A 25,241-nucleotide genomic window follows, 5' to 3' on the forward strand; every position below is an offset into this window, starting at 1 on the left:
AAATGTGAGTGCACAGCTCCTGATATGTCTGTAAGTCACAATTCAAGAACCTGTGGAAGGAAGCTTGTGATCCATGCCAGGCTGGGGGGTGGTACTGCAATAGCAGGGAATACCTTGATTACTGAAGGCCCCTTTGAAACTTGTGTGACCTTAAAGTCACTCAATTTTTTACCGCGTTTTTTGACGCAAAGCAATGCCTATTACATTTTTCTGTTTGCGCCCCCGAAAAAATTTTGAGCACCAGCCGCCACTGATGCTGAATCACGTTTGTAGTCAAGTTTGTAGCTTGTCAATCAGCAGCTGACCATACCTAGTCCTGATCTGTGCTTTTTAGGTGGATGCTCTGCTTCTGTTGCCTAAACCATCCCACTGTGATCTGCAGTATCTGGGAGCGGAAACATGTGAGACAAAATTAAAGCATGATCTGGCTCAGCCAGGGAAGAAAGTGTTTGTTTTATAAAGCATTGTAAATTGATTTGGTACTTGTTTAGACTGCCATACAGAAGCATTTAGTTGAAGCTTAAGCTTAAATAAGTGCAGCATTATGTTACTAAGTTGTGATGATAGTTCTCTGAAACACAAGAATTGTTGTGGAGGGGGCCTGCTCACCCTGCACTTGGGGGTACCCTTCTCATGTACGCGCTTGCTAATGTCTGGGACCAGGTGGGACTGCAATCATGTAAAGATCCACATTAAGGTGGAACCCAGACTTAAAAGTGAGCCGTTCACCTTGCTCAGCTGTGTAACAACATGCAGATTCCTTTGGTGAAACACTCTGTCCCATGTCGCTGCTCACCTTGCCTTCCAAATGTAGCATTTAGAGGAGGACATGGCTAAGCTGGTGTCTTGCTGCAGCAGTCCATCCTTCCTCTTCCACTTCATTCCTAGTGACAGAATGGGGTCCCGCTGTGCACCTCAGTGTGGACCTAATGTGTGCACTTAACCGCTTCTGGACGGGAAGATTTTCCCCCTTAATGACCAGGCCATTTTTTGCAATTCGGCACTGCTTTATTTTATCAGACAATTGCGTAGTCATGAGACGAAGTACCCAAAAAAAATTGATGTCCTTTTTTTCCCACAAATAGAGCTTTCTTTTGGTGGTATTTTATTACCTCTGCAATTTTTATTTTTTGCGCTATAAACAAAAAAAGAGCTACAATTCTGACAAAAAAAAAAATATTTTTCACTTTCAACCATATATACCATTCCCAATAAAAAAAAAAAATAAAAATCACATTTTTTTCATCATTTTAGGCCAATTTGTTTTTGGCTACATATTTTTGGTAAAAAAAATCCCAATAAGCTTATATTGATTGGTTTACGCAAAAGTTATCGTGTCTACAAACTAGGGGAAAGATTTATGTCATTTTTATTTATTTATTTTTTTTACTAGTAATGACGGCAATCAGCGATTTTTAGTGGGACTGTGACATTGTGCCGGACAGATCGGACACCTAACTGACATTTTTGACACTTTTGGGGGGACCAGTGACAATACTACAGTAATCAGTGCCAGTGGCGGCTGGTGCTCAAAATTTTTAGGGGGGCGCAAACAGAAAAATGTAATAGGCATTGCTTTGCGGCAAAAAACGCGGTAAAAAATTGCGTGACTTTGAGGTCACAAAAGTGTGAAAGGGACCTTCAGTAATTAAGTCATAGCGTGCCCCCTTTCAATGAACAGAGATCAGCGTGCCCCCTTTCAATGAACAGAGATCAGCGTGCCCCCTTTCAATGCACAGAGATCAGCATGCCCCCTTTAAATACACAGAGATCAGCGTGTCCCCTTTCAATGCAGAGATCACCATGCCCCCTTTCAATGCAGAGATGCCAGCGTGCCCCCCTTCAATGCACAGAGACCAGCGTGCCCCTTTTCAATGCACAGAGACCAGCGTGCCCCCTTTCAATGCAGAGATGCCAGCGTGCCCCCAATCAATGCAGAGATGCCAGTGTGCCCCATTCAATGCAGAGATGCCAGCGTGCCCCCTTTCAATGCAGAGATGCCAGCATGCCCCCTTTCAATTCAGAGATACCAGCATGCCCGCATTGAATGCAGAGATGCCAGCATGCCCCCATTGAATGCAGAGATGCCAGCGTGCCCCCATTCAATGCAGAGATGCCAGAGTGCCCCCTTTCAATGCAGAGATACCAGCGTGCCCCCATTCAATGCAGAGATGCCAGCGTTCCCCTCTTTCAATGCAGAGATGCCAGCATGCCCCCCTTCAATGCACAGAGACCAGCGTGCCCCTTTCAATGCACAGAGACCAGCGTGCCCCTTTTCAATGCACAGAGACCAGCGTGCCCCCTTTCAATGCAGCCCCTGACATCCTCTCATCGGTTGACACCGATTTTAATCGACAGCCCAGTTGCCCCTACTAAGAAGTTCCCCTTGTGGTAGGTATCAACCTTCAAAAATCTACAAAGAGTGTCATATTCTTGTTAAATGCACATTGTATACCGCTCAATCTTTGATGTCACAAGATTCGTGAATTGAACAATATTGACATGTATTTTGCCATATTCGTTATAAATACATACTATATTATTGTTTTAATCTTTGTATGTCATAAGTTTCATGAATTTGACAATACTAATATACAACTTATACTCACAAATAGGTTGACATTGTGTACTGAACCCTGGTTGACCCCTGATGAAGGGTTTGTAACCCGAAACGCGTAGGGTCGTGTCCGGTTCATCCTACCAATGACACCCAAGGGTCTTCTGTACGGATACTGGTCTGTCAACACTTGCAAGGTTTTTTAATTGTGTGTCTATTCTTGTTTAGACATATACGTTGTAAAAAAATTTTTTGTGCTTTATGTAATAAAATTGTTTTGTACCCTTACAATTTTTGTATTCTTGTTCAGTGTGCATGTGGCATACAAAGTCCCACACCATTGGGGGTTTTTCTTTTTCCTTTCAATGCACAGATGCCAGCATGCCGCCTTTTAATGCAGAGATGCCAGTGTGCCCCCTTTCAATGCAGAGATGCCAGCATGCCCCCTTTCAATGCAGAGATACCAGCGTGCCCCCTTTCAATGCAGAGATGCCAGCGTGTCCCCAATCAATGCAGAGATGCCAGCGTGCCCCCATTCAATGCAGATATGCCAGCGTGCCCTCTTTAAATGCAGAGATGCCAGCATGCCCCCTTTCAATGCAGAGATACCAGTGTGCCCCCATTGAATGCAGAGATGCCAGCATGCCCCCATTGAATGCAGAGATGCCAGCGTGCCCCCATTCAATGCAGAGATGCCAGCGTTCCCCCTTTCAATGCAGAGATACCAGCGTTCCCCCATTCAATGCAGAGATGCCAGCGTGCCCCCTTTCAATGCAGAGATGCCAGCGTGCCCCTGTTCAATGCAGAGATACCGGCGTGCCCCCATTCAATGCAGAGATGCCAGCATGCCCCCATTCAATGCAGAGATGCCAGCGTGCCCCCTTTCAATGCAGAGATGCCAGCGTGCCCCCATTCAATGCAGAGATGCCAGCGTGCCCCTTTTCAATGCACAGATGGCAGCATGCCCCCTTTCAATGCACAGATGCCAGCGTGCCCCTTTCAATGCACAGATGCCAGCATGCCCCCTTTCAATTTTCAATGCAGAGTGAACAGCGTGCCAAGCCCCCCCTCCCGAAGTGCACTTACCTGTAGCGGCGGCTTCTCTTCAGTCCCCCGGCGTCTCCTTGAGTCCTCAGTCCTCCCGCCTCCTCCTCGGCCAATGGCATGGGGTTTGCCTTTCGGCCAATCAGGAAGCGCGTATCAGACTCGCTTCCTGATTGGCCAGGAGGAGGATCTGTGTGACAATAGCGAATTTTCATTCGCTATTGTCACACAATGGGTGGGCTCGGGGTGCATTGCTCTGCACCCCGGGTCCACCCTTTGCTGAAGTATATTAGAGCCTCCGGCTCTAATCAGGTGACTAAAAAAAAAAAAAAAGCCCCATTGAACTCCATGCGTCCGGCGCCCCACATGCAGATTAGGAGGCCGGACGCATGGATAGGGGGGGGCGGCGCCCCTGCGCCCCCAACACACCGGCTGCCACTGATCAGTGCTAAAAATATACACTGTTACTGTAATAATGACATTGGCAACGAAAGGGTTAACCCAGGGGCGATCAAAGGGTTAAGTGTGAGCCTAGAGGGTGTTATCTAACAGTGGGAGGATGGGCTTGTAAAATCAATACAGAGACCTGTGTTCCTAAAAAAGGAGGAAAAACAGGAGCTCTGCATTAATTCCTGAGAGAACAACTGTCTGCTGTGTTTACAACATCAGACCACCGTTCTTTTTTCATGGGGAGTAATCGCGTGTACCCGGCGGCAATGGCGGCCAGCGGCCCCATGGATCGGCTTCCCCGCTGGCGATTGGGCCCCCAGCATCGCTCCCGCAGACCACTGTACAGATACAGCGGTTTGCAGGAACCTGCCATCCTGCCACAATATAACTGCGACGGCTGGTCATCAAGTTTACAAACAACCCCTTCAGCTCTTCAGCTTTTGAGGAACCAACTGCTAGGGAAGGAGTACCTACCCCCTTGCTACCAGAAGACCTGTCACCCATGCCTGGTACCACTCTCTGCTGTCTGGCTTCCATTACATTCCCACCAGGCCATGGTTACCCATAACAAGTACACACTTCCTGCCAACCCTTCTACTGAGTTAATCCTTCGTGGTGGCCTTCTGTTTCTTCCACTTCACCCCCTTGTGTGCTTTACAGGGCCTGTTCTTTCGATACACCATGTACCTCCATGCACCCCTTTGAATAACTTTGGACCAGGCACAAAACAGTTGATCAGGCTTTACTGGATAACTCGATAATACAGTCCAACATTGTAGTAACAGTTTCTTACTAACTAGCTAGACCCAGGCTGCTGCATACCTTTCCCAAAGATTAGAGTCCATGTGTGGTATAGTCCTGGCTCAGGAAGACTTTTCTAAAGTGCACTCAAGATGCTGCTAGTGGACACACCTTCAGGCTTGGCCTCTTGAATCTTTTCCATGCAGGTCATAGCAGAGAGCGAACACCAGAGCAGAGCCTTCACCCTATTTATTGAGAGCTCAGAAATGCCTGGGAAAATGGTAATGCCTGGTACACAAATTTAGTTTTTCTTTTTTGTTCAACCCAGCGGGTTTTGTTCAACCCAGTGATGTTTGTGTGGTGATCCCTCCCACTGTGCCTTTGTGTTCTGACATGGCCCCCCCCCCGCCTGCGGCGTAGCGTGGGGGGTGCTGGGGGGGACAGCCGCACCAGGTGGAAAACTCGGGGGGGGGAGGGGCGCATCCCGCGGCCCCGCCAGTGTCACTACGGTTTAGGGTTTTATGTAATGGAACACCGGGCCGACCGCGCTCCTGAGACGACTTAAATTTAAAACGTATACGAGCTTTCCCGAGCGGCAGCGGCGCATGCGCAATGACATGTTGCCACCGGGCGGCACCATTTTGAAATATATGGCGCCTCAGGAACAGGTAAGTGTGAGACTCCTCCACAGGCACACTACCTGCCATTATGCGGGGCTGCGGGCATACTGCAAGAGATGCAGTGCTGCGGGGATGGTACAGGGGTAGCACTGCATCTCCGGTAGTATGCCCGCAGCCCTGCATTCCCCATGTACAATGCCAGCAGCCCTGCATTCTTCTGTATAATACCTGCAGCCCTGCATTCTCCTGTACAATGCCCGCAGCCCTGCATTCTCCTGTAAAATTCCTGCAGCCCTGCATTCTCCTGTACCATGCCCGCAGCCCTGCATTCTCTTGTACAACGCCCACAGCCCTGCATTCTCCTGTACAATGCCCGCAGCCCTGCATTCTCCTGTACCATGTCTGCAGCCTTGCATTCTCCTGTACAATGCCCGCAGCCCTGCATTCTTCTGTACAATGCCCGCAGCCCTGCATTCTCCTGTACAATGCCCACAGCCCTGCATTCTCCTGTACAATGCCCACATCCCTACATTCTCCTGTACAATGCCCGCAGCCCTGCATTCACCTGTACAATGTCCGCAGCCCTGCATTCTCCTGTCTCCTGTACCATGTCCGCAGTCCTGCATTCTCCTGTACAGTGCCCGCAGCCCTGCGTTCTCCTGTACCATGCCCGCTGCCCTGCATTCTCCTGTACCATGTCCACAGCCCTGCATTCTCTTGTACTATGCCCGCAGCCCTGCATTCTCCTGTACCATTACCATGCCCACAGCCCTGCATTCTCCTGGGGGGGGGGGGGTCAGTGTAGCTGGGTCAGTGTAGGTGTCAGTGAAGGGGGGTCAGTGTAGGGGAGTCAGTGTAGGGGAGTCAGTGTAGGGGGGTCAGTGAAGGGGTCAATGGAGGGGGTCAGTGTAGGTGTCAGTAAGGGGTTAATGTAGGGGGGTCAGTGTAAGGGTTCAGTGAAGGAGGGTGTTAGTGTAGGGGGGTCAATGTAGGGGAGGGGTCAGTGTAGGGGGGATCAGTGAAGGTGTCGGTGTAGGGGGGTCAGTTTAGGTTTCAGTGTAGGGGGTCAGTGTGGGGGGGGGGTCAGTGTAGAGGGGTAAGTGTAAGTGTAGGGGGAATCAGTGTAGGGGGGGCAGTCTAGGGGTCAGTGTAGAGGTTGGTGAAGGTGTCGGTGTAGGGGTCAGTGTAGGTGTCAGTGAAGGGGGGTCAGTGAAGGAGGGGCAGGGAAGAAGAGTCAGTGAAGGGGGGCCAGTGTATGTGTCACTGTAGGGGAGTCAGTGTAGGTGTCAATGAAGGGGTCAGTGTAGGGGGGGTCAGTATAGGTGTCAGTGAATGGGGTTCTGTCGTCTAGGGGGGCCAATTTAGGGGGGTCAGTGAAGGAGGGGCAGGGAAGAAGGATCAGTGAAGGGGGGGCCAGTGCAGGTGTCACTGTAGGGGGTCCGTGTAGGTGTCAGTGTAGGGGTCAATGTAGGTGTCAGTAAAGGGGTCAGTGTGGGGGGGTCAGTTTAGGGTTGTAATTGTAGGGGTCAGTGTAGGGGTCAGTGAAGGTGTCAGGTAGGAATCAGGAATGTCAGTGTAGGGGTCAGTGTAGTAATAAGGTAGGTCAGTGTAGTGATCAGGTCGGTTAGTGCAGGAATCAGGTAGGTCTGTGTAGTGGTCAGATAGGTCTCTGTAGGTGTCAGTATAGCGATCAGGTAGGTTAGTGTAGGAACCAGGTAGGTCTCTGTAATGGTCAGATAGGTTTCTGTAAGTGTCAGTATAGCGATCAGGTAGGTTAGTGCAGTAAACAGGTAGGTCAGTGTAGTGGTCAGTGTAGTGGTCAGGTAGGTCTGTGTAGTGGTCAGGTAGGTTTTTTTGTAATTGTCAGTATAGTAATTAGGTTAGTCAGTGTAGTGGTCAGGTAGGTCTGTGTAGTGGTCAGTATAGTGATCAGGTAGGTTAGTGCAGGAAACAGGTAGGTCTGTTTAGTGGTCAGTGTAATTGTCAGGTAGGTTTGTATAGTTGTCAGGTAGGTTTATGTAGTGGTCAGGTAGGTCTGTGTAGGTGTCAGTATAGTAATCAGGTAGGTCTGTGTAGTGGTCATCTAGGTCAGTGTAGGTGTCAGTGTAGTGGTCTAGTAGATTTGTGTAGGGGGGCGCAAATTACTTACCTTTCCCCGGGCGCTGACAACCCACGCTACGCCACTGCCCCCCACCAGAACTCACTAATCAGCGCTTGCTGCTAATTGCTGGTTTTCCAGCTTGTCCCTTCAACAAAAGCCGGTCCTTAGATCAGCTTCTGTCGGGAGGACAGCTGTACACATGGTCTGAATGTCAGACCATGTGTACCCAGGTTAAGCCTAGCTTAACCCTTTCCCATCTGGGCAGCCAAAATAAGCTAACTCCAACCTGTAAGCACCTGTTTAGATGCCTAAACATTTCTAGTTGGGCGCAAAATATATATTTTGTGACAAGATAAAATCCTCACTGGATCAACTATATACAATTCAGGAATTTTAGGAAATGTTATCTTATATCCTTATTTGCTTTTGTTTAGCAGCTAATAATGTGTGCCTTGCCAGGACTTTCTTAAAATGACTGTTTTGTGGAAGGACATTTCCTAGCTATAATCACTTAATCTTGATGCTGTAAAAGAAAAAAATGCAGCCCTAGTATATACTAAATATGAAGCATTTGATGCAGGGTATTTCTGTAATTTTACTATAAGCTCTGTGTTAATTTCTGGTAAAAGTAATCAGATAGTGACATGAGCAAGGAAAGCCTGTTCTTGTAAGTCTTCTACACAAAGGGTACTGAATGGTTGTAAGGGAGGCAAGTAAGGCACACTTTTTGTAACACCCTCCTAGGTAGGTGCTAGTGAGTGAGTATAGTTTTTGGCTCTGTCTGCCTATCAGAGGAGCACCAGGCAAATCTATATTGCTCTCTGCTTATCAGAGAGCATGATCTGTTATTGAAGTTAGCTCATTGTACTCAGTATGCTATTCATTCAGTCTAGAGAGTTTTTCACACTGGTCCAATAGGGAGGCATGTTGGACAGTGGGAGGAAACCTGACTAATGGATGAATTGGCTTTGATGCAGTCATGGTGATTGGCAGAGACAGGTTGTCTTGGTGCCTTCTGGGATACTGTATAAAAGCCAGGAGCACAGGTGCTGCGGGGTCTTTGGCTGGAGAGCAGAGTCCCGGAGGGAGGGTGGCGGCTGTCTCCTCCTCTGTAGCAGTGGCACATGGCCTCAGGGGGTCGTCCTGAGGGCCAGTGGAATGGAGCTGAACCCAGAGGTACAGGAGAGATGACTGAGGGGGAGACACTGGAGACCCTAGTAAAACAGTATTGTAAGTACAGGGGATCGTGTCAAAGGGCCTGACTTAAGGGGGTCCACCCCGGGAGTAGGACACTCGGTGGACGGGTGTAAGCAGCCAAGAATGAGGATACTAAGGAGAGTGTCCTGAAGATAAACTTATTCATCAAGTCATCTGGAAAAGAGGCTAAATTCACCTCAGTGGCAAGGTGGATCAACAGCCTGGCTGTACCAAGAGATAGAAGTCCTCAAATCTTGTGCATTGTTAATTTGGAGTATCCCACTATTCCCTTCTCCCATCCCTAATTTATCAATAAAACACAAAAACAACTACATACCCCTGGACTGTTTATTGAATGAGCCAAGAAGGAAAGTGAGAAACTGTTAATTTCAAGGTTGCTAATGGTAAACCAGGGGGACCCGTAAGTGTGAAATCCAGCAGTCCTCAAGGGGGCAGTGCTACATTTTTTTGCAGTTAAAAATTATATTGGCTGAAAATCCAAATGGAAAATAAGGACTGAACACCAGGAAGAAAAAAAAAACAACAATTAACATATTTATGTTTGCAGTCAATAAATAAGTAAATGTATTTTATTTGCAGGTAATGTACTGTAGCTACCTAAATTGAACTTGGTATCAGTCTCCTGAAAATTCTTTGCACAGTACTAGGGCTCAGGTAGGGCGTGGTAGGTGCAGCACTGGTTGCCAATCATTTGTGCTGCAGTGCCCATAAGCATGTTACTGTCATATGATTCTCTGTTCACCTTCCAATGTGTATAAGAAAGGTTCAGGTAGCCCAGAGTGAGAGTGAAAGTGCTATAATGCACTCATTGGCATTTTATATTCAAAGGCATTAGGAAGATGAGGATACAGGCAACTATAGGATGTAGGTAATGCTAGCCATTCAGCAGGTAGTCTGTTTACGTTAGTTGGTTTAAAATGAACTTTACATAATTGATAGGAGTATTCACTTTGCTGTTCGTTTGCAAACCTTTTCTGAAAAATAGTTATCTTACTTATGAATGTGTCTTCTGGGGAAAAACTGAATTCATGTTGGTGCATGTCTGTTCTAATGAGCTATGCAATCAACATGCTTATGGAAACATCTTGATAATCAGAAATGCTGTATGTATAAAAATGATTAATGTAAAAAATGTTTGTCATTTTTAAAACATTATCTATTTGTACACTTGCAACTAAAAGCATTGTTAGTTTTTTAAACTAATTACCAATGGAATCAACAAAACAGTTCCAAGTGACCCTGGCACCACATCAAAGTTATTCTAGTTTATTTATTTTAAACCTAGTTAACCTGATAGCAGGCACCTCAGGTTGTCAAAACATGGCAACTTTGGCATACATCCTGGGAACCCTTGGTGAGTGCTACCTGCAAATCTGGATTCTAGTCGTGATGTGCAGTGGTGTATCATAGCCTTCAAATGGCTGGAAGTAATATACAGAGAGCATGCTTAGATTTGGGGAATGAAAGACATAAAAATCATTATCCTAAATAGAAATCTACAAACAAGAGAATTTGAAGTGTTTGGCTTTTTTTTTTTTTTTTGTTTACACTACACAAAAACACATTCTTTCTTTGAACCCAGAGGTCCAGGAGAGCTGACTGAGGGGGAAACACTGGAGACCCTAGTAAAACAGTATTGTGAGTACAGGGGATCGTGTCAAGGGGCCTGACCTAAGGGGGTCCACCCGGGAGTAGGACACTCAGTGGACGGGTGTCAGCAGCCAAGAAAGGGGATACTAAGGAGAGTGTCCTGAAGATAAACGTATTCATCAAGTCGTCTGGAAAAGAGGCTAAATTCACCTCAGTGGCAAGGTGGATCAACAGCCTGGCTGTACCAAGAGATAGATGTCCTCCAACATCTTGTGCATAGTTAATTTTGAGTATCCCACTATTCCCTTCTCCCATCCCTAATTTATCAATAAAACACAAAAACAACTACATACCCCTGGACTGTTTATTGAATGAGCCAAGAAGGAAAGTGAGAAACTGTTAATGTCAAGGTTGCTAATGGTAAACCAGGGGGACCCGTAAGTGTGAAATCCAGCAGTCCTCAAGGGGGCAGTGCTACATTTTTTTGCAGTTAAAAAAATTATATTGGCTGAAAATCCAAATGGAAAATGAACACCAGAAAGATCAAAAACAACAATTAACATATTTATGTTTGCAGTCAATGAATAAATGAATGTATTTTAATTGCAGGTAATATAGGTACCTACATTGAACTTGGTATCAGTCTCCTGAAAATTCTTTGCACAGTACTAGGGCTCAGGTAGGGCGTGGGAGGTGCAGCACTGGTTGCTGCACCTCCCCCCCCCCCCCCCCCCATTGAATAGGTTTACCAGGCAGGATTTAGTGTACCAAAAAATAATTTTATGGGACACAAATAATGTGGTTATTTATTTAAAAAGATGCTCAAAGAAGATACCATTATTTTTAAAATAAAGTATTCAAATACTTTAAGCGGTTATATATTTTTTCCTTTAATATAATAAACATGGTACACTTACCTGCTGTGTGCAATGGTATTGTACAGAGCAGCCCAGATCCTCCTCTTCTGGGGTCCCATACTGATGCTTTTGGCTCCTCCTCTTCTCTGTGTGCCACCATAGTAAAGCGCCACCAATGCTGGCACACTTGCGGGCTCACTGCCAAGCCAGACTGTGTGCGTCTCGCTCATGGGATTTGATTGACAGCAGCAGGAGCCAATGGCTCCAGTTGCTTTCTCTGAGCCTGTGAGAAGAGGAACATAGACCAGTACTGATGCACAGTGCTTGATCGAGATAGGACTCAGGTAAGTATAAAGGGAAGTGAGGGGGCAATACAACTAGTGGGACATTTTCTACCATAATGCAGGAAATGCATTAGAGTAAAAACATCTAGCCTTTAGAACAACTTTAAGCCACACTTTATATCCTCCTTCATAATGATTTTAAATTAGATAGTGAGTAAGAAGGAAATGAAAGCTAGCTATTATCTCTAAAATACATATTAAAATGTTACCAAATATTAAAAATGAACAGACCCCGCTAAACAATAAAAAAAAAAAATGTATAAAAATGTTCCCATAATAGCCATTTGTTGCTGAAAAGAGGGGAGAAAAAAGGTTTCATGCATGAAAACTTTTATCTCAAATTCCACTTTTGCCCTATAAACGGTTTTTAGTTATTTTCCCCACATATCGATTAATTCTGCATAGCTGTAGATATAATAATATTCAAACAAAACTATAAGGTTTTATATCTACATGGTATTACATTACATCAGCATAAAATATAACAGGGATTTGGAGGGTGTCAATGACAACTGTCTTCTTGACAACTGTCAAGTCAGCAGTTTTCCCATGATTGTGTAACCTACTGAACCAGACTAAGAGACCATTTATAGCGGAGTTCCACCAAAAAGTGAAAGCTCCGCTTTACTGCTTCCTCCCCCTCCAGTGCCACATATGCACTTTTCGGGGGGGGGGGGGGGGGAATGGATCAGTGAAATGTATAGAAAAGTGCGCTGATCCAAATTAGGGTATGCTGCTGCCTTAGAGTGAAAATTAGTGCGATGAAAAGGTATAAATCAGGTGCGCTAACCCAAAAAATATATAAATAACACAGCATAGAAAATTATGATACGTGGTATGATAAGAACACAAAGTATATCAAGGTAGAAATAACACAATAGCAAAACAAGTGCAAATCAATAAAATGAGTCCGGTGAATCACCAATGTGTATCAAATAATAGTGTCCAAAAGAATATGTGATAAACAGTCCAATTCAAAGGTGAATCCAAAAATTCGTGCTGTAAACACAATATAACTGAAGAAGGTGCAAGCCACGTGGTAGAAAGGTTCAGCGTTCCACCACCAGCTTAGCTCCTTACCAGAAAGTAGAAATAAAAGGGCATATAAGGATATCCCTGCTCCAGAGATCATGCAGCAGAAAGGAAAGTTCCAAATCACTCAGGCTGACACTGTTGCCTAAAGAGAGTAGCTAGACTCTTACCAGAAGGAACATAGATACAAGCCTTGAACAATCCTGTAATCCTGTCCTGTCCTGTCCTGTACGGAATCACAATGCGGTGGATCGCTGGTGTGATCTCAGGTATCTTTTTACCTCAATAGTATGGGAACAGAAAAGAGGGGACCGCAATGGTGCATTATCGAAAAAATATTTATTCAAAGCAAGAGAAATGCACTTACAGTATAGTAGACAATACTCGTTTTGGGTTCCCTCAGAGGTGAAGCAGGTAACGGCGGCCGCCTGCAGTGCGGACCGTCGTATCGGTCTGTTCGTGATGACGCGGCGCCTCCTCTCTGACGCGTTTCCCCCGATTGGGCATCCACTGAGATAGGAGGTGGAGCTCGCGTCATCACTTCCGCCCTTAAATGTCTAACTGGACAAGCACTTCCGGTGACCGCAATGTAAGTTCACTGCCCCACGGACTATCGACTTACAAATTTCTTTGATCAGGCACCGGGTTATCTGAAATAAAGCTCTTATCGATTGAATTTTATATTCTGAATCTTCCCAATAGACGTTCTGGAGTTCAATTTGGCACATGCCTAATATGAAAGATCAGCCCGTTCACCGGAAGTGCTTCTACCGCATTAATTCCTATATCCTTTGTCTACGACATGTCATATATGCAAATGTTTAAAATGAGGGAGCATATCCGGTGTCCGCAAAGCCCGTCCTTATTGGACAATAGACATGCTATCCAATTAGATTGTATGAAAATCTAATAGATCTCCATTAATCCATATGTAAAAGGTGGGTCTATTCTGATGAAAGCATGTAATTAATGAGAACGAATAAAATTAATCGAATAACATAAAATCACTTTAAAATTGATCGCCAGAAATGCTCACTCATGAGACTCATAATATACATGTATTATTTTAATAAATTACATTATGTTAAAAACGAATTTAGCATAAAACCAACCTGCAGGTTGTACTCACATTAATAAACATAAAAACGTTAAAAATGGTTAAAATTGATAAAATACCAAACAAATGGCTGGGTTAAATGCCTCACATTCCCTTAAAGTGCTGAAGGAGGAACAAGGGATGTGAGACATGGAGGAATCAAATAAGGTCCATCTCATGGTTGATATCAACTATTGTTAATAAATGAGTTGATATCCCATTCAATGTTAAGTCCTGATGGCCGGTAGCTTTTGAGTTCATAAATCCAGAAAGTTTCCCTTCTGGAAATGGTTCTCTTCATATTGCTACCCCGCCAGTGAGGATGGTATTTCTCTATAACAATTATTTCTAATTTGCCTGGATTTTTTTGATGGTGGATGGCAAAATGTTTGGATAGGCTGTGGCCTGCAAATCCTTTCCAGATATTGGCCAGATGTTCTCCTATTCTTATATTGGCGGTCCTAATTGTCCTCCCCACGTATTGTTTCCCACATTCACAGGTGGCTAAATAGACTACCCCCTTGGTGTGGCAGGTGATAAAGTCCCTGATGGGGTAGTTTTTACCTGTGGTGGTAGACGTGAACTTATTAGTTTTGATGGTGGTGGCATTATTGCAAATATTGCAATTCCTACACGGGAAGTAGCCTTTGAGGTTAGGAAAGAAGGTGGAAGTGGGAGGTTTCTCTACCGGATTGCGCTCTATAATTTCTTTCAGATTTTTGGCCTTACGGTAAATCATCTGAGGTTTTGGGGGGAGGGAAGGTCCTAACAGCGGGTCTTGTTGCAAAATCCCCCAGTGTTTACGAAACAAAAAGTTCAATCATCTATAATGGCTAGAAAACTGGGTGGTGAAAGCAAATTCAAATTTCCCCGCCACTTCTTTCCGTTCCCCTTTTTGTTTCGGAATAGATAATTCTACCTGTTTAAGAGTTGCAACCTCTTGCATTTCTTTATTCAACTCATTCTGATCGCATCCTTTTTCCATGAAGCGATCTTTTAAAATGTGAGCTTGCGTTTTAAAGTCCTCATCATCTGTACAGTTGCACCTAATCCTCCTGAATTGTCCCTTGGGGACAGATTTTAACCACATTGGGTGGTGGCAACTGTCAGTAGAAATAAAACCATTTCTCTCAGTTGGTTTCTGATAGGAGCTGGTGGTAAAGCCTTGTCCTTTCCTCCAGATAACAAGGTCTAGGTAATTGACGGAGGTTTTACTCCATTGATAGGAGAATCGTATACCCCAATTATTGCAATTCAATTTGCACATAAATTGGTGCAGACTCTCCTCCTCTCCTCTCCAGATGATCAGAGCGTCATCTATATAACGCCGCCACATTACAAGCTCCTGGGTTCTATCTGCGAATATATTCCTGTTTTCCCAAAGCGCCATAAACAGGTTGGCGAGGCTGGGGGCAAATTTGGCCCCCATAGCCACGCCCGTCCGCTGCAGATAGAATTGCTGGTTATGATAGAAATAGTTGTACTCCATACTGAATTGAAGAAGTTCTAAAATGAACTTCTTCTGTATGATAGGAATGCTGTAGTCCTGGTCAAGAAAAGTGCCAACAGCTTCATAACCCAACTCATGTGGGATCACTGTGTACAGCGAGGTTACGTCAGCTGTGACCATTAACACATCACCTGGGACCTTTAATTCAGTGATTTCATTGATGCATTGCGTAGTATCCTTCAGAAACGCCGGTGTTTCCTGGACCAGTGGCTGAAGGAAATGGTCAACATACTTTCCTATTCGGGATGCAGAGTCTATGCCGCTGACTATAGGTCTCCCAGGTGGCTTAACCAGGCTCTTATGCACTTTCGGTAGATAATATATTGTTGGAATCCGGGGTGCAAGGGGTACTAGGTATTCCCTCTCTTTTTTATTGAGGATACCATCCTCTAACCTCTTGAAATGATTCGCTCCAGCTGTTTTTTATATGTGTGGGTGGGGTCTTTCCTTAGAATTTCGTAGGTCTCCTTATCTGATAATAGGTTCCCCATTTCCTCCATGTAGTCTTCTCTCTTTAGTAAAACAGTACTCCCTCCCTTATTGGCTGGGCGAATAACCAAATCTTTCTTATCACATAAAGATTTTATTCCTTACCAGAGATCTTTTTGAGGTTTTATAGAAGTATCCTTTTGTTCCAGCTCCTTGAGAACTACGTCTCTAAACACTTTAATGTGATGGCTGGATTTCCCAGGGGGATTAAAAAGGGAGGCATTCCTCAAATGGGTGGGGATGCATGTAGATTGGTTGTAGGACACATAGTTCCTCTCATTGGCCTTATCCAAGAAGTGACGTTTAATATTTAATTTTCTGATGTATTTATGAACATCCAAAAACGTCTCAAATTTATTTAATGATCTCTTGGGGGCATATTTCAATCCTTTCCCTAGTGTCTGTTTCTTTGAGTTGGTGAGGTCAACCCCACTGAGATTGAAAATACCAAAATTCTCTATTTTGTCTTTTTTCTTGGACGCTCCTCCCCTGCAGCCCCTGGTTGTTTTTTTCTCTTTCCTTTTGCTGGGCCCCGGCCTAAAAAACCACGTGGTTTAGCGCTAATCGGTGTTTGTGGTTGCTCTGAGTATCCATTATCCCATTCTTCCTCATCTTCCTGTTTGTCATAAGAGAGAGGCTCATATCTATTATCAACAGGTGGATAGAAATTCCTCGGAGTTTGGGGTTCCAGAGTAATAATCAGTATATTCACGGGGGCCTCTTCTAGGGGATCTGGACCTGGATCTTCTATATTGTCTCTCATGGTCCGATTCTCTCCTCCTCCGTTCTCCCCTGGGATGTTGATAGGTCTCATTCTCATCCCTATTTCCTTTATCTTCATTTTTGGGCCTCCTTTTTAGGCTGATGACTGGGTTGCTGTTCCCTTAAGGGTTTAAATTTCTTATTGTTATTATTAGGAGCTAAAAGCTCTGAATCCCTCTTGTGGGAAGTCCCTGGTACAGAATCCTTACTATAGCCTGCTACCGGTTCCACAAAGCTAATCTGTCTGGCTCTCCCTTCCGTTACTTCCATTTCTGAGGGGTTAGTCTCAACCAAATCCGATGGAGTTTCGGTGGTTAAATTCAGCTCCCATTTAAAGACCTTCGAAGTTTTATAGTCTTCCAGGTCACGGAAATATTTTTTCCTCTTTTTTACTTTTTGTTCCTCTTCTTCCATAGCCATTATTTCTCTTAACTCCTGATTATACATTTTGTATGCTTCCTCCTGCATCAAAGGAGTTAATTTTTCCTTAATCTCTAAAATTTCTTTATTAAGTCTAATGACTTTCTTTCTCTTTTTATCAATTAAAAAATTCAGAAGGCTCATCCCGGCTCCATTAAAAAATTGGAACCATTCTTGGAGCTCAGGGTCTCCTTGGTCGGGGTAATGTTCCACCTCAAGCTCCTCTGGACCATCTTCTCCTGGACATATTTCTCCAGGAAAAACGATGTCCCAAGAGGCATGAAGCCCTGACACCATTATATTTTTGAGGCGCATAAAGATGCCTCTGAGATCTGTAGGATCCGAGATGGTTTTCACAAACACATCCTCTACAGTTAATTTTCTCGAGCTATGGTATTCAAAGATATCCATAGTGGGGAATCTGCTGCACTTTGGGAAAATTAGGTGAAACAGTGAAATGTATAGAAAAGTGCGCTGATCCAAATTAGGGTATGATGCTACCTTAGAGTGAAAATTAGTACGATGAAAAGGTATAAATCAGGTGCGCTAACCCAAAAAATATATAAAAAACACAGCATAAAAAATGATACGTGGTATGATACAACACAATGACACAATGCGGTGGATCGCTGGTGTGATCTCAGGTATCTTTTTACCTCAATAGTATGGGGACAGAAAAGAGGGGACCGCCATGGTGAATTATCGAAAAAATATTTATTCAAAGCAAGAGAAATGCACTTAAATATTTTTTCGATAATGCACCATGGCAAGGCTTGTATCTATGTTCCTTCTGGTAAGAGTCTAGCTACTCTCTTTAGGCAACAGTGTCAGCCTGAGTGATTTGGAACTTTCCTTTCTGCTGCATGATCTCTGGAGCAGGGATATCCTTATATGCCCTCTTATTTCTACTTTCTGGTAAGGAGCTAAGCTGGTGGTGGGACGCTGAACCTTTCTACCACGTGGCTTGCACCTTCTTCAGTTATATTGTGTTTACAGCACAAATTTTTGGATTCACCTTTGAATTGGACTGTTTATCACATATTCTTTTGGACACTATTATTTGATACACATTGGTGATTCACCGGACTCATTTTATTGATTTGCACTTGTTTTGCCATTGTGTTATTTCTACCTTGATATACTTTGTGTTCTTATCATACCACGTATCATAATTTTTTATGCTGTGTTATTTATATATTTTTTGGGTTAGCGCACCTGATTTATACCTTTTCATCGCACTAATTTTCACTCTAAGGTAGCAGCATACCCTAATTTGGATCAGCGCACTTTTCTATACATTTCACTGTTTCACCTAATTTTCCCAAAGTGCAGCAGATTCCCCACTATGGATATCTTTGAATACCATAGCTCGAGAAAATTAACTGTAGAGGATGTGTTTGTGAAAACCATCTCGGATCCTACAGATCTCAGAGGCATCTTTATGCGCCTCAAAAATATAATGGTGTCAGAGCTTCATGCCTCTTGGGACATCATTTTCCTGGAGAAATATGTCCAGGAGAAGATGGTCCAGAGGAGCTTGAGGTGGAACATCAACCCCGACCAAGGAGACCCTGAGCTCCAAGAATGGTTCCAATTTTTTAATGGAGCCGGGATGAGCCTTCTGAATTTTTTAATTGATAAAAGGAGAAAGAAAGTCATTAGGCTTAATAAAGAAATTTTAGAGATTAAGGAAAAATGAACTCCTTTGATGCAGGAGGAAGCATACAAAATGTATAATCAGGAGTTAAGAGAAATAATGGCTATGGAAGAAGAGGAACAAAAAGTAAAAAAGAGGAAAAAATATTTCCGTGACCTGGAAGACTATAAAACTTCGAAGGTCTTTAAATGGGAGCTGAATTTAACCACCGAAAATCCATCGGATTTGGTTGAGACTAACCCCTCAGAAATGGAAGTAGCGGAAGGGAGAGCCAGACAGATTAGCTTTGTGGAACCGGTAGCAGGCTCTAGTAAGGATTCTGTACCAGGGACTTCCCACAAGAGAGATTCAGAGCTTTTAGCTCCTAATAATAACAATAAGAAATTTAAACCCTTAAGGGAACAGCAACCCAGTCATCAGCCTAAAAGGAGGCCCAAAAATGAAGATAAAAGAAATAGGGATGAGAATGAGACCTATCAACATCCCAGGGGAGAACGGAGGAGGAGAGAATTGGACCATGAGAGACAATATAGAAGATCCAGGTCCAGATCCCCTAGAAGAGGCCCCCGTGAATATACTGATTATTACTCTGGAACCCCAAACTCCGAGGAATTTCTATCCACCTGTTGATAATAGATATGAGCCTCTCTATTATGACGAACAGGAAGATGAGGAAGAATGGGATAATGGATACTCAGAGCAACCACAAACACCGATTAGCGCTAAACCACGTGGTTTTTTTAGGCCGGGGCCCAGCAAAAGGAAAGAGAAAAAAACAACCAGGGGCTGCAGGGGAGGAGCGTCCAAGAAAAAAGACAAAATAGAGAATTTTGGTATTTTCAATCTCAGTGGGGTTGACCTCACCAACTCAGAGAAACAGACACTAGGGAAAGGATTGAAATATGCCCCCAAGAGATCATTAAATAAATTTGAGACGTTTTTGGATGTTCATAAATACATCAGAAAATTTAATATTAAACGTCACTTCTTGGATAAGGCCAATGAGAGGAACTATGTGTCCTACAACCAATCGACATGCATCCCCACCCATTTTAGGAATGCCTCCCTTTTTAATACCCCTGGGAAATCCAGCCATCACATTAAAGTGTTTAGAGACGTAGTTCTCAAGGAGCTGGAACAAAAGGATACTTCTATAAAACCTCAAAAAGATCTCTGGTAAGGAATAAAATCTTTATGTGATAAGAAAGATTTGGTTATTCGCCCAGCCGATAAGGGAGGGAGTACTGTTTTACTAAAGAGAGAAGACTACATGGAGGAAATGGGGAACCTATTATCAGATAGGGAGACCTACGAAATTCTAAGGAAAGACCCCACCCACACATATAAAAAACAGCTGGAGCGAATCATTTCAAGAGGTTATGAGGATGGTATCCTCAATAAAAAAGAGAGGGAATACCTAGTACCCCTTGCACCCCGGATTCCAACAATATATTATCTACCGAAAGTGCATAAGAGCCTGGTTAAGCCACCTGGGAGACCTATAGTCAGCGGCATAGACTCTGTCACATCCCGAATAGGAAAGTATGTTGACCATTTCCTTCAGCCACTGGTCCAGGAAACACCGGCGTTTCTGAAGGATACTATGCAATGCATCAATGAAATCACTGAATTAAAGGTCCCAGGTGATGTGTTAATGGTCACAGCTGACGTAACCTCGCTGTACACAGTGATCCCACATGAGTTGGGTTATGAAGCTGTTAGCACTTTTCTTGACCAGGACTACAGCATTCCGTTCATACAGAAGAAGTTCATTTTAGAACTTCTTCAATTCAGTATGGAGCACAACTATTTCTATCATAACCAGCAATTCTATCTGCAGCGGACGAGCGTGGCTATGGGGGCCAAATTTGCCCCCAGCCTCGCCAACCTGTTTATGGCGCTTTTGGAAAACAGGAATATATTCGCAGATAGAACCCAGGAGCTTGTAATGTGGCGGCGTTATATAGATGACGCTCTGATCATCTGGAGAGGAGAGGAGGAGAGTCTGCACCAATTTATGTGCAAATTGAATTGCAATAATTGGGGTATACGATTCTCCTATCAATGGAGTAAACCCTCCGTCAATTACCTAGACCTTGTTATCTGGAGGAAAGGACAAGGCTTTACCACCAGCTCCTATCAGAAACCAACTGAGAGAAATGGTTTTATTTCTACTGACAGTTGCCACCACCCAATGTGGTTAAAATCTGTCCCCAAGGGACAATTCAGGAGGATTAGGCGCAACTGTACAGATGATGAGGACTTTAAAATGCAAGCTCACATTTTAAAAGATCGCTTCATGGAAAAAGGATGCGATCAGAATGAGTTGAATAAAGAAATGCAAGAGGTTGCAACTCTTAAACAGGTAGAATTATCTATTCCGAAACAAAAAGGGGAACGGAAAGAAGTGGCGGGGAAATTTGAATTTGCTTTCACCACCCAGTTTTCTAGCCATTATAGATGGTTGAACTTTTTGTTTCGTAAACACTGGGGGATTTTGCAACAAGACCCGCTGTTAGGACCTTCCCTCCCCCCAAAACCTCAGATGATTTACCGTAAGGCCAAAAATCTGAAAGAAATTATAGCGCGCAATCCGGTAGAGAAACCTCCCACTTCCACCTTCTTTCCTAACCTCAAAGGCTACTTCCCGTGTAGGAATTGCAATATTTGCAATAATGCCATCACCATTAAAACTAATAAGTTCACGTCTACCACCACAGGTAAAAACTACCCCATCAGGGACTTTATCACCTGCCACACCAAGGAGGTAGTCTATTTAGCCACCTGTGAATGTGGGAAACAATACGTGGGGAGGACAATTAGGACCGCCAATATAAGAATAGGAGAACATCTGGCCAATATCCGGAAAGGATTTGCAGGCCACAGCCTATCCAAACATTTTGCCATCCACCATCAAAAAAATCCAGGCAAATTAGAAATAATTGTTATAGAGAAATACCATCCTCACTGGCAGGGTAGCAATATGAAGAGAACCATTTCCAGAAGGGAAACTTTCTGGATTTATGAACTCAAAAGCTACCGGCCATCAGGACTTAACATTGAATGGGATATCAACTCATTTATTAACAATAGTTGATATCAACCATGAGATGGACCTTATTTGATTTCTCCACGTCTCACATCCCTTGTTCCTCCTTCAGCACTTTAAGGGAATGTGAGGCATTTAACCCAGCCATTCGTTTGGTATTTTATCAATTTTAACCATTTTTAACGTTTTTATGTTTATTAATGTGAGTCCAACCTGCAGGTTGGTTTTATGCTAAATTCGTTTTTAACATAATGTATTTTATTAAAATAATACATGTATATTATGAGTCTCATGAGTGAGCATTTCCGGTGATCAATTTTAAAGTGATTTTATGTTATTTGATTAATTTTATTCGTTCTCATTAATTACATGCTTTCATCAGAATAGACCCACCTTTTACATATGATGGATTAATGGAGATCTATTAGATTTTCATACAATCTAATTGGATAGCATGTCTATTGTCCATAAGGACGGGCTTTGCGGACACCGGATATGCTCCCTCATTTTAAACATTTGCATATATGACATGTCGTAGACACAGGATATAGGAATTAATGCGGTAGAAGCACTTCCGGTGAACGGCCTGATCTTTCATATTAGGCATGTACCAAATTGAACTCCAGAACGTCTATTGTGAAGATTCAGAATATAAAATTCAATCGATAAGCGCTTTATTTCAGATAACCCGGTGCCTGATCAAAGAAATTTGTAAGTCGATAGTCCGTGGGGCAGTGAACTTACATTGCGGTCACCGGAAGTGCTGGTCCAGTTTGACATTTAACGGCGGAAGTGATGACGCGAGCTCCACCTCCTATCACAGTGAATGCCCAATCGGGGGAAACGCGTCAGAGAGGAGGCGCCGCGTCATCACGAACAGACCGATACGACGGTCCGCACTGCAGGCGGCCGCCGTTACCCGCTTCACCTCTCAGGGAACCCAAAACGAGTATTGTCTACTATACTGTACGTGCATTTCTCTTGCTTTGAATAAATATTTTTTCGGTAATGCACCATGGAGGTCCCCTCTTTTCTGTCCCCATACTATTGAGGTAAAAAGATACCTGAGATCACACCAGCGATCCACCGCATTGTGATTCCGTGCAGGACAGGATTACAGGATTGTTCAAGGCTTGTATCTATGTTCCTTCTGGTAAGAGTCTAGCTACTCTCTTTAGGCAACAGTGTCAGCCTGAGTGATTTGGAACTTTCCTTTCTGCTGCATGATCTCTGGAGCAGGGATATCCTTATATGCCCTTTTATTTCTACTTTCTGGAAAGGAGCTAAGCTGGTGGTGGGATGCTGAACCTTTCTACCACGTGGCTTGCACCTTCTTCAGTTATATTGTGTTTACAGCACGAATTTTTGGATTCACCTTTGAATTGGACTGTTTATCACATATTCCTCTGGGGGGGGAGTGGATACCTGTCAAAAACAGGTATCCACTCCCACTTTTGTGTAAGGGCGCCATGTCGACCTACGTAATTTGCGGCCCTTCCTTCTTCCCGCTGCCTTTTGGGAGACACACACAGGTTCCAGAAGACAGCGGAACCATTCAGAAAGTGCAGCGCTACTCACACATGCGCAGTAGGAAACAGGCTGTGAAGCCGCAAGGCTTTACTCCCTGTTTTCCCTAGTAAGGATGCCGGCACCTGCACCCAGTGCCGATGGACAGATCGGATTCGGGTGCCAACATCACGGGCTCCCTGAACGGGTAAGTGTCCTTATATTAAAAGTCAGCAGCTACTGTATTTATAGCTGCTGACTTTTATTTTTTTCCCCCCAGGCTGTAACTCAGCTTTAAAGGGTAACTCGACTTTCGGGAGGAAAAAAATAGCAAATAAAGAAAAAATAATATAGCGTATACAATTGCAGCATAAGTCATATTGTAATTGGATGTTATTAAAAATTACCTTTCCTTTTCTATCTGCAGCTGCTGTAATTTTCTGAAAATGCAATGCAATATGGCTACCTGGAGGTGTTCTGTGCACAGAATTTGTACTGACCACACCCCAGAAACATAATTTCCTGCTTGTATGATTGGCTCACTGATTTTCCCAGAAGTCTGCCTGATATTCAAGTCAGATATCAGGCATCCCCTGCAACAAAAATGTCATGTGGGTTTCCCTGCATCAAATGCACATGTCACGAGATTGTGACCAGCTCTCCATGTAGCTCATTTACATATTCCTCTAGTGCGAATTGCACAGGAGTCCTGTGGGTCTTCTGGTTCATTTTAGGTCCGAATTCAGCCAAAAATTCAGACTGAAATCAGACCTTAAACCAGGGTTAATTTTGGCAGCAAATTTCAATTTAGTTTTAGTCTTAGTCTTAGGACTAAAATGGCATTTTAGTTTTAGTCCCATTTTAGTCTTCTGCAAGTGTTTTAGTTTTAGTCGTATTTAGTCAACTAAAACTCCAGTACATTTTAGTCGACTAAAAGGTCCTACATTTTAGTCGACTAAAACTCATTTTAGTCATCTATAATCGAATGGGTGTAGTTCAATTGTAATTTGTGATGCATTATTTAAGCATTTCTCTACAATTTCCAAACTCATTATATACTACTGCTGGTCCTGGAGTGAAAAATCTAATAATATGTTATTATTTATGGTATTAAGATTTGAGCATGCACCAGTGTTAATTTTGGCAGCAAATTTTGATTTAGATTTAGTTATAGTCTTTTGAATAAAATGCCATTTTAGTTTTAGTCATATTTTAGTCATCTGAATTGTTTTAGTCGTATTTTAGGTGACTAAAATTGTGTTAATTTAGTCGACGAAAAAGTTTTAGTCGGTTTTAGTCGACGAAATTAACACTGCCTTAAACAGTGAACAGGGACTCACCGGACCCCTGCTGTGAGCTGATCTTTGCAGCTGTGTGAACCCAGCCGAAAAGGATAAATTGACCTTTGGAACATGTTACATGTTCCACCCATATTTAGGGTGAAACATGTTACATGTTCCAGCTCTTGCCTCCTTCTGCTCCCTCACTCTGTGACAGCGGGCCGGAGATCTTCTACCCGCACCTGCTGTCACTATTTAAGTTCTGTGAATTAATGAACTACAAGTACCATCGGCTGCCACGGCCAATGGCTTGTAGTTCTCAATGAACTGTGAGGGCACTGGTGAGCACTCTTGTAGTCCATTGATTCTTCCTGCCATTCAGTAACTGCCTTCCCGTATCGGAGTTACGGGCTGTGACGGACGCAGGTATCAGATCCCTGTCCTTCTCACTAACTCGTGACAAAGGACCAGCCAACCTCACACCCCGCTGTCACTTACATAACAGTGCCACTCTCAGCTGCACCCTGCACAAAGATTTTCCAGCTTGTGGGACTACAATCTAGGTGCCAGCAGGCTGAGAGCGATTGTCACTGGGCTAATTAAGCAATTAATTAATCAATGCCATCACCTCCGTTTTTTCCGAGTGGGGGGAAGCTCATAATTCTAGTGTAGCACCCTACAAGGTAGGTGCTGGGTAAAGCTTAGTGGGCCTTGGCTGCCTAACAGCAGGGCAATACATTTTCAGCTGGGCTGTCATGTCTCTGTCACGGAACCATGAACCAGACGTACAACAACAGATAAGTGAAAATAAGAAAGCTTTATTGAAAAACAAGCTATAAAGCAAAAGTCCAAACGGATGGCGAAACCGATGCAGAGTCTTTGCGAAGCCAGGGGTCAGGAACCAGCAGGGTAGTCAGA

Source organism: Pelophylax lessonae (genome assembly GCF_965119305.1).
Source record: "Pelophylax lessonae genome assembly, chromosome: 3".
Classification (NCBI taxonomy): Eukaryota; Metazoa; Chordata; class Amphibia; order Anura; family Ranidae; genus Pelophylax; species Pelophylax lessonae.